We start from the raw sequence: 9181 nt of genomic DNA, 5'->3' as shown, positions 1-9181 counted from the left end.
GGGCATTTATAGTCCTAGGTGCCTGGGCCTGGCCCTCAGCACCCACCCTGGGTCTGCACACAGATGTGCCCATTAGTACTGGCTCCAGCCTGACCTGGTGCCGCTGATCATACAGAGGCCTAAATATAGGGGTGCTGGGTGGGGAAAAGAGGGCAGATGGAGGGACAGAGAAAGGAAAGACAAATATGGGGAGGTGGGGACAGAGATTGGCATGGAGAGTAAAAGTGGGAGAGGGAAAGATACACAAAAGTTACGGTGAAGGCCAGGCACAGTGGCTCAGGCCTGTAATCCCAGCACTTAGGAAGGCAGAGGCGAGTGGATCATCTGAGGTCAGAAGTTTGAGACCAGCCTGGCCAACATAGTAAAGCCCCGTCTCTACTAAGGACCCAAAAATTAGCCGGGCGTAGTAACTGTCATCCCAGTTACTCCAGCTACTCTGGAGGGTGAGGCAGGAGAATTGCTTGAACCGGGGAGGTGGAGGTTTCGGTGAGCTGAGATCACGCCATTGCACTCCAGCCTGAGCGAAACTCCGTTTAAAAAAAAATTAAAAAATTGAGAAAAAAAGGTTATGGTGAGATGAAGAGATGGACGAGGGGAGAGGGAGATAGGGTAAGGAATGGAGAGGGAGAGAAGGAAAAAGACCAGCTAAGGCTCCAGCGGACCGCTGGTAGACATGGCCACTTCCCACTTACCCCCAGCAACACGAACGTTAAAGCAGTTCATCAGAAGGCAGCAAGTTCTTCTCCTTTACAGAAGGATTTTCCAAACAATTCAGCAAGTTCCAAATGATTCTGATCGCAAATACCTGAAGGATTGGGCAAGGGAAGAATTCAAGAGGATACAATTCGGATGATGATTACTCAAGGTAATATGCAGCTCAAGGAGTTAGAAAAAACACTTGCTTTAGCAAAATCTTAACTATAGCATTATTCTGAAGGATTTTCAAAAGTCTCCATGTGTTTTGTTGCATTTAGGATTAACAATGGACAACACAAAGCCCAGTCTTACTATTTGTATGTACAATATTTGGTGATAGAGAGCAAAGGAAAACACATCAAAACAGTTGCCTTAACACTGAAAAACATACCCTGCATTTTGAAAATGTTTATGGATGGCTCAGCAGTTTTTAAAAGAAGCAAAAACCACTAACAAATGGACAGTTTGCACATGAAAAGATGCCGGACACAATCATTAGGGAAGTGTAAATCTTTTTCTTTTTTTGAATTGGAGTCTCACTGTTTCGCCCAGGCTGGAGTGCAGTGGCTCAATCTCAGCTTACTGCAAGCTCCACCTCCCGGGTCCACCCCATTCTCCTGCCTCAGCCCCCCAAGTAGCTGGGACTACAGGCGCCCACCACCGTGCCCCGTTAATTTTTTGTATTTTTAGTAGAGATGGGGTTTCACTGTGTTAGCCAGGATGGTCTCGATCTCCAGACCTCGTGATCCACCCGCCTCGGCCTCCCAAAGTGCTGGGATTACAAGGGTGAGCCACCGCGTCCGGCCGGGAAGCATAAATCTAAACTACTATGAGGCCAGGTGCAATGGCTCACGCTTGTAATCCCAATACTTTAAGAGGCCAAGGTAGGTGGATCACTTGAGGTCAGGAGTTAGAGACCAGCCTGACCAACATGGTGAAACCTCATCTCTACTAAAAATGCAAAAATTAACCGGGTGTGGTGGTGCATGCCTGTAGTCCCAGCTACTCCGGAGGCTGAGGCAGGAGAATCACTTGAACCCAGGAAGTGGAGGTTGCAGTGAGCTGTGATTGTACCTACTGCACTCTAGTCTGGATGACAGAGTGAGACTCTGTCTCAAACAAACAAACAAACAAAAAACTATGAGATATCACTTCACATTCACTAGAATGGCTGTAATTAAAAAGAGAAATAATAACAAGTGTTGGTGAAGATGTGCAGAAATTGGAACCCTCATACATTGTTGGTGGGAATGTAAAATGGTGCAGCCACTTCAGGAAACAGACTGGCAGTTCCTCAAAAGATGAAACACAGCTGCTGCATGATTTAGCAATTCTACCCCAGGCCCATAACCATTATTTGGCACTAAAAAGAAACGAAGGACTGATATACTGATATATGCTAAACGTGGATAAACCTTGAAAACGTTAAGTGAAAGAAGCCAGTCACAAAAGATCACATGATGATTCCATTCATATGAAGTGTCCAGAATAGGCAGAAAGATTAGTGGTTGCCTAGGCTGGCTGTAGGTGGAATGGATTAACTGTTAATGGGTGCAGGGTTTCTTTTTTTTTTTTTTTTGAGATGGAGTCTCATTCTGTCGTCCAGGCTGGAGTGCAGTGGTGCAGTCTAGGTTCACTGCAAGCTCCACCTCCTGGGTTCACGCCATTCTCCTGCCTCAGCCTCCCGAGTAGCTGGGACGACAGATGCCCACCACCACACCGGGCTAATTTTTTATATTTTTAGTAGAGACGGGGTTTCACCATGTTAGCCAGGATGGTCTCGATCTCCTGACCTTGTGATCCACCCGCCTCGGCCTCCCAAAGTGCTGGGATTACAGGCATGAATGATCGAGCCCAGCCGGGTGTAGGGTTTCTTTTCAGGGTGATGAAAATATCCTACAGTTAGCCTGTGGTGTTAGGTTGCATAACTCTGAATATACCCAAATCCATTGAATTGTGTCTCAATAAAGCTGAAAAAAAAAAAAAAAAAAAAAAAGACCAAAGACAGACAAGAAAGCAATTTATTCCGAGAAAGCCTTTTTTGTTTTTTTAAGACGGAGTTTCGCTCTTGTTGACCAGGCTGGAATGCAATGGTGAAATCTCAGCTCACCTCAACCTCTGCCTCCCGGCTTCAGACGATTCTCCTGCCTCAGCCTCCTGAGCAGCTGGAATTACAGGCATGCACCACCATGCCTCGCTAATTTTGTAGTTTTAGAAGAGATTGGGTTTCTCCATATTGGTCAGGCTGGTCTCGAACTCCTGACCTCAGGTGATCCACCCACCTTGGCCTCCCAAAGTTCTGGGATTACGGGTGTGAGCCACCGTGCCTGGCCCCCTTTTTTTTTTTTTTAATGGAATCTTGCTCTGTTGCCCAGGTTGGAATGCAGTGGCGTGATCTTGGCTCACTGCAACCTCTGTCTCCCAGGTTCAAGCAATTCTCCTGCCTCAGTTTTCCGAGTAGCTGAGACTACAGGTGGGTGCCACTATGCCCATCTAATTTTTGTATTTTGAGTAGAGACAGGGTGTCACATGTTGGCCAGGCTGGTCTCGAGCTCGTGACTTCAGGTGATCCACCCTCCTCCTCAGTCTCCCAAAGTGCTGCGATTACAGGTGTGAGCCAGCGCACCCAGCATCGGAGGAAGCCCTTTGAATATTGGGGAAGTGGTTGCATTTGGAGAGAGTGAGGGATCTAAGTTTCTCAGACAGAATAAGGGACTGAAGGCACAAGCTGAAGAAGCTGAGACCTGAAGACCATCTTAAGACAAGAGGGGCACAGCTGGGTGTGGTGGCACACACCTGCAGTCCCAGCTACTAGGGAGGCTGAGGTGGAAGGATCGCTTGACCCAGGGAGATCAAGGCTGCAGTGAGCTGAGATAGTGCCACTGGACTCTGGCCTGGGTCACAGAGTGAGGCCCAGTCTCCAAAAATAAAAAAGGTCAGGCATGGTGGTTCATGCCTGTAATCCTAGCACTTTGGGAGGTCAAGGCAGGTGGATCATGAGGTCAGGGGATCGAGACCACCCTGGCTAAGAAGGTGAAACGCCGTCTCTACTAAAAAGACAAAAAAATGGCCGGGCGCGGTGGCTCAAGCCTGTAATCCCAGCACTTTGGGAGGCCGAGACGGGCGGATCACGAGGTCAGGAGATCGAGACCATCTGGCTAACACGGTGAAACCCCGTCTCTATTAAGAAATACAAAAAACTAGCCGGGCGAGGTGGCGGGCGCCTGTAGTCCCAGCTACTTGGGAGGCTGAGGCCGGAGAATGGCGTGAACCTGAGAGGAGGAGCTTGCAGTGAGCTGAGATCCGGCCACTGCACTCCAGCCTGGGTGACAGAGCGAGACTCCGTCTCAAAAAAAAAAAAAAAAAAAAAAAAAGACAAAAAAATTAGCTGGGCTTGGCAGCAGCTGCCTGTAGTCCCAGCTACTTGGGAGGCTGAGGCAGGACAATTGCTTGAACCTGGCAGAGGCTGCAGTGAGCTGAGATTGTGCCACTGCACTCCAGCCTGGGTGACAGAGCGATACTCTGTCTAAAAAATAAAAATAAAAATAAATTAAAAAATTAGAAAAGAGGCGGCGGGCCCGGTGGGGAGAGGGGCAGGACTCCTGAGCCTGCTGAGAGACAAGTTTTCAGCCTCTTTTGAACTTGAGGATCCTAGGAAGGGGGCTGGGAACCTGTGTTCTGACGACGGAGGGGAGTGGAGATGGGGCTTCTGTGCCTGAGGAAGGAGGGGACTGCAGACCTGAACTCCTGAGTTTGGGGAAGGAGGAAGCTAGAGGCCTGGGCTCCTGGATTGTGGAAGTGACCAGAGGCAGAGGTAGGAGACGGCACCAGATGCCTGGATGTGGAGGTCTGGAGGGTTTGAGGACAGAGGTTCCCGTGGGAAAACAACGGCCTGTACATCACTTTCTTCTTCCCAGAACCTCCTTTCAGCTTCCCAGAAGCTGAGAACAATGGAGCTACAGCCTTCCAGGAGGATCTCAGAGAGGAGGGCAAGGCTGGATCTCTAGAAATTGAGAAGCAAGGGACCCTGCGTACAGTTTCCAACTGCCTCTCCCCCAGATGCTAGGAGGTGCACTCAGGCTTCCTTCTCCCCCAGAACATTACCTTTGGTGGGGGGAATAAGGGGAGCATTCAAGAAGGAACCCATGTTCTTTTTTTTTTTTTTCTCTTGAGACAGAGTCTCACTCTGTCACCCAGGCTGGAGTGCAATGGGGCGATCTCAGCTCACTATAACCTCCGCCTCCTGGGTTCAAGCAATGCTCCTGCCTCAGCCTCCTGAGTATCTGGGATTACAGGCACGTGCTACCACGCCCAGCTAATTTTTGTATTTTTAGTAGAGACAAGGTTTCACCATGTTGGCCAGGCTGATCTCGAACTCCTGATCTCAAGTGATCTCTCCAACTTGGCCTCCCAAAGTGTAGGGATTACAGGCGTGAGCCATCACGCACAGCCGGAACCCACTTTCCTTCAATAGCTTCATATGTCACTTGCTTAAGATCCTCCTTCATCACAAGCAGAGGATGTGGTTAGTGTTTCCTTCCAGCCTGAGGTGGGGAACAAACATATGTGCTAGAAACAGAGCTGGGGAAGAGGGATGGCGTGGGAAGGGCTGGGATGCTAGAGGCTGAGGAGCTCAGACTGTCCCAGGAACCCTCGGGAGCCATGGGGGTGTCTATGCAGAGGAGGGTTTGGCTTTAGGAAGATCCTGGACCAGAGAAGAGACTGAGGCCAGGAGCCCAGTGCAAGGACCCAGATGGGGCTAGCCCAGGATGGGGCCAGGGCAGGGAGTAAGGGGAGGTGGGAGACATTCAGGAGGCTAAATGGGGGTTGCTCTCCCAGACAGGACCTAGGAGGAGGCATGGGTCCAGGAAGAAGCTGAGGTGGGTGTGGGATCCAGTGGGTGTGTGCGGCCCCAGGGGATGTCCAAGAAGAGGGGTCTGGGAAGCTGAGGTAAGCCAGGTCTGGGCTTAGGAGAGATACTGGGGTTGAGGATGGAAATATGGAGGTTGTAACATGGTGAGTTGACTCAGGCCTATAAACTCAACACTTTGGGAGGCTGAGGCGGGTAGATCAGGAGTTTGAGATCAGCTTGGCCAACATGGTGAAACCCCGTCGCTACTAAAAATACAAAAATTAGCCAGGCATGATGGCACACGTCTGTAGTCCCACCTACTCGGGAGGCCGAGGCAGGAGAATCGCTTGAACCAGGGAGGCGGAGGTTGTGGTGAGCAGAGATCTCACCATTGCAATCCAGCCTGGATAACAGAGTCAGACTCCGTCTCAAAAAATAAAAAAAGGAAAAGAAATATGAAGGTTGTCAACAGAGAAGAAAAACAGGTGTTAGGGGTCGATGTCCCCGAATGTGAGTAAAGAAGCAGGAAGGGGCTCATTCCCAGCTCCCCGGGGCCAAAGCAGTTAGGGGGAAGCTGAAGAGGAAGTTCCCAAGGAACTGCTGTTTTACCCAGAGGGCTGGGGAGAGTGAAGTGACCCCCACGGGGTCCATGGAGTTGAAGCCAGAACATACCCAGAAGAAAGTCCTTTGAAATCTCACATTTTATACTCAAAATTCTTGCCAATTTTGTATTCACCTCCATCAGTCTACCCATGTGAGTTTTCATATAAAAAGATTTTCAAGTACTTACCAGTGAGTGACATTCTGTAACCTACCCTTCTGCATCCCCCGTCACCCACAGTACAAATTTGCAAGTGAAAATGAGGCTCTGGGTTCATCCTGTGGTTTTGGGGTCTCCCAGCCCATCTCCTGCATTGGGATGTCTGTTACCCAAGCAGTTAAGGTTCTGGTAAACCTGGCCACGCTGGCCTCTCCTCCTCAGTATCACCGACACTCCCAGCCCCTTCCACAGGAAGCCGAGTCCCCCATCTTCTCCCTGGCCACGTGCCCCCATCCACCCTCTCCATGGCAGCTAGATGGATCTTTCTTTCTTTTTTTTTTCTGAGACGGAGTTTCGCTCTTGCTGCCTAAGCTGGAGTGCAATGGTGCAATCTCGGCTCACCGCAACCTCCGCCTCCCGGAAGTGATTCTCCTGCCTCAGCCTCCCAAGTAGCTGGGATTACAGGTATGTGCCACCACGCCCAGCTAATTTTGTATTTTTAGTACAGACAGGGTTTCTCCACGTTGGTCAGGCTGGTATCCAACTCCCGACCTCAGGTGGTCCGCCCGTCTTGGCCTCCCAAAGTGCTGGGATTACAGGTGTGAGCCACTCCACCCGGTTGCCAGATGGATTTTTTTTTTTTTTTTTTTTTTTTTTTGAGACGGAGTCTCGCACTCTCGCCCAGGCTGGAGTGCTGTGGCGTGATCTTGGCTCACTGCAAGCTCCGCCCCCGGGGTTCACGCCATTCTCCTGCCTCAGCCTCCCGAGTAGCTGGGACTACAGGCGCCCGCCACCACACCCGGCTAATTTTTTTTTTTTTTTTTTTGTATTTTTAGTAGAAACAGGGTTTCACCACGTTAGCCAGGATGGTCTCGATCTCCTGACCTCGTGATCCGCCCGCCTCGGCCTCCCAAAGTGCTGGGACCACAGGCTTGAGCCACCGCGCCCGGCTCAGATGGATTTTTCTAAAGTGCAAGCCTGACCCTGTCCCTCCACCTTATCACCCTCCACCCTCCATGGCCCCACAGTGCCCTTCTCCCATGGTGCTCCGGCCACACTGAATTCTGGCTCATTCTTCGAGCTTGCAGTCCTTTCCCTTCCTCTTCCTCTGTTGGCTTTTTTTTTTTTTTTTTTTTTTAAGACGGAGTCTTGCTCTGTCACCCAGGAGAGAGTGTGGTGGCGGGATCTGGGCTCACTGCAACCTCCGCCTTCCGGGTTCAAGCGATTCTCCTGCCTCAGCCTCCCAAGTAGCTGGGATTACTGCCACCACGTCTGGGTAATTTTTTGTAGTTTTAGTAGAGACGGGTTTTCGCCATGTTTGCCAGGCTGGTTTTGAACTCTTGACCTCAGATGATTCACCCGCTTCATCCTCCCAAAGTGTTGGGATTACAGGCATGAGCCACTGCGCCTGGCCCTCTCTTGGCTTTTGTAATAATTTTAAGATACTGACAGCAGGGCATTAAAACAAGCATAGGGTCCTTCTAAGTTTGGGGCATGGTGCAACCCCACAGTCACACTGCCATAAAGTTAGCCCTGCCTCAGGACATTTGGACTGTCTCCCCACCTCCCATCCCAGGCCCAGTCAGAAACCTCAGAAGGTTTTTGGCCTTTTGGCTAAGATCAAGCCTCCCAGGTAGCTGGGATTATAGGTGCCTGCCATCACACCCGGCTAATTTTTGTATTTTTAGTAGAGATGGGGTTTCACCATGTTGGCCAGACTGGTTGCAAACTCCTGATCTCAAGTGACCCACCTGCCTCGGCTTCCCAAAGTATTGGGATTACAGGCGTGAGCCACTGCTCCCAGCCTTGAACTAGAACTCTGAGGGCAAGGGCTAGGGCTGTGTTGGTCACCACAATGTTCCCAGTGTCACTCCGCACAGGTCAGGACAACAGGAAGCACTGATACCTCTCCTTGCTTTTGCGAGGTACAAGGTCCTCCCCATCAGGGAGGACCCAAAGGCAGGAGGCAAGCCCAGGTTCCACCCTGAACAGAATGCTTTTTGGGAGCACCTTTTATCTGATTCTCTCACATATGTGCCCATGCAAAGAGCTACAAAAACGTGGCATTAGCCTCAGCCTTGCAGGAGATCACAGGTGTCCCCAGATACTCAGGGTCTTTGTCAGATTTAGCCACCCCAAGACACACGGGTTGGATCTGGCAGTACATAGACAGGGGAGAATCCTGGCATTGGGACTAAAGTCACTTCAAGAAAATGCTCCAGCAGCCAGAGCTTTGGTCTAAAAACTGCAGGGTCAAAGGCAGATGAGGAATTGACAGTAGAAGTAGTCGTACTCCCTGAGCTCAGGAAATTGATGGACTTAGCTGGGCAGTTGGATAAGCTAATTATTATTATTTGTAGAGATGGGATATGGCTATGTTGCCTGGGAGGCCACAGCATTTTGGAGGAAGTTAAAGTCCCTAAGGAATTGCTGTTTTATCCAGAGGGCTGGGGAGAGTGAAGTGCGCCTCAGGGGGTCCACGGAATTGAGAGGCTGGTCTTGAACTCCTGGGCTCAAGCAATCCTCCCTGAGGGTGGCCTCTCAAAGCACTGGGATTACAGTCATGAGCCACTGTGCCTGGCTGACAGGTAACTTTTTTTTTTTTTTTTTTGAGACAGGAGTCTCGCTCTGTCGCCCAGGCTGGAGTGCAGTGGCGTGATCTCGGCTCACTGTAAGCTCTGCCTCCCGGGTTCACGCCATTCTCCTGCCTCAGCCTCCCCAGTAGCTGGGACTACAGGCACCCACCAGCACGCCTGGCTAATTTTTTTTGTATTTTTAGTAGAGACGAGGTTTCACCGTGTTAGCCAGGATGGTCTCAATCTCCTGACCTCGTGATCCGCCCACCTCGGCCTCCCAAAGTGCTGGGATTACAG

At 50.5% G+C, this 9181-nt stretch overlaps 1 pseudogene; it reads left to right on the top strand.

Moving 5' to 3' along the window:
- The first annotated feature begins 630 nt into the window (after positions 1–630).
- Positions 631–1039, top strand: LOC141409084 (LYR motif-containing protein 2 pseudogene; annotated as a pseudogene).
- Positions 1040–9181: the final 8142 nt, after the last annotated feature.

This window comes from Macaca fascicularis, chromosome 19, assembly GCF_037993035.2.
Source record: "Macaca fascicularis isolate 582-1 chromosome 19, T2T-MFA8v1.1".
Taxonomy (NCBI): Eukaryota; Metazoa; Chordata; class Mammalia; order Primates; family Cercopithecidae; genus Macaca; species Macaca fascicularis.
The sequence above is the reverse complement of the archived record's forward strand: the minus strand, read 5'-3'. Positions and strand labels throughout refer to the sequence as shown.